Below are 1,268 nucleotides of genomic sequence, written 5' to 3'. Positions count from 1 at the left end.
AAAGGTGTTATTATATATCACATATTGGATTATATCGGGAGACTTAACCTGATGCATCCCCATTAGAGCTGTTACTTGTTTTACTGTAGCAGTGGCAGGTAGGTATAAGCAATCCTGGTGGTGAAGTTCTTCAGTACTAGATGAAAAGCTAGTGCTTTGAATCCACCCAGAGACTCTGTCGGCAAAAGACCTGGTGATTTGCTTCCACAAAGATTTTTGCCAAGGAAACCCTATGGGGCAATTCTATTTTGTTACATGGTTTTGCTATGAGTCAATGTTGAGTAAACAGTATTTATATAACAATGTATTTGTAATTTTCACATTTTTACATAAATAATTATGTGACATAATGTTTCGTCATGTTGTACAACTATCACTATTATTTCCAGGTTTTAGAATTAATCCTTAATGGAAGTTCAAACACTCAAATTCATTGCTATCAAGTTGAGTCCTACTCATAGTGGCTGTCTAGGATAGGGTAGAACTGCCCATGTGGGTGTTGAGATTGTAATTGTTTACTGTGGTAGAAGCCCTCCACTATCTTCCTCTGAGCAGACGATGATTTCAAACTACCGACCTTTCTGTTAACAGCCCAAAGCATAACCCCCCACAAAACCAAGGGTCCTGGGAATGGAAGTTCAATACCTCGAACCATAGCCTCCTTTTCCCTCCACTCTCTGTTTTCTATGCCTCTGACTGCCTTTATATTTCAAAAACGATACCATATAATAATTATCAATTTGTTATTGACTTATTTCACACTGTGTAACATATTGAAAGACTCACCAAGTAAGATGCCTTTGTGACACGTTTGCAATTTTCCCCTTTCGTCTAAACAGTAATCTGCTTGGTATTTATTTTTCTACACAAAATTGTAAAATACCTCATCAAAAATGCATCTAATAATTTTAAAAGCAAATAATAATCCTTGCCGAAGCAAAACTTTTTTCAGTGATTAAAAATGATAATTTATTTAGAGCATATTGTTGCCACAGATCAGCCATTTTTATTTTTTAAAGTAGAATTCCTCCTTAATTCAGAAATTAATTGAATTGCCTGAAATTGTCAAGGATTTCATTTTACATGCCTCTACAATCAATGCTCACAGCAGCAGCAGTTAGGAACTCAAATTATGTATTATATTGGGCATATCTGCCCAGAAGATCTTTAAGTGGTTAAAGAACAAAGATATCAGTCAAGAAGTGTGCCTGGCCCAAGCCCTGTTATTTCCCATCGCTTGAGCAAGTGGAGATGATGGGTTGCCTGTC

The sequence above is a fragment of the Echinops telfairi genome, unplaced genomic scaffold (assembly GCF_000313985.2).
Source record: "Echinops telfairi isolate 266 unplaced genomic scaffold, ASM31398v2 ScPeMD7_9;HRSCAF=40, whole genome shotgun sequence".
NCBI lineage: Eukaryota > Metazoa > Chordata > Mammalia > Afrosoricida > Tenrecidae > Echinops > Echinops telfairi.
This window is presented reverse-complemented; position numbering follows the sequence as displayed.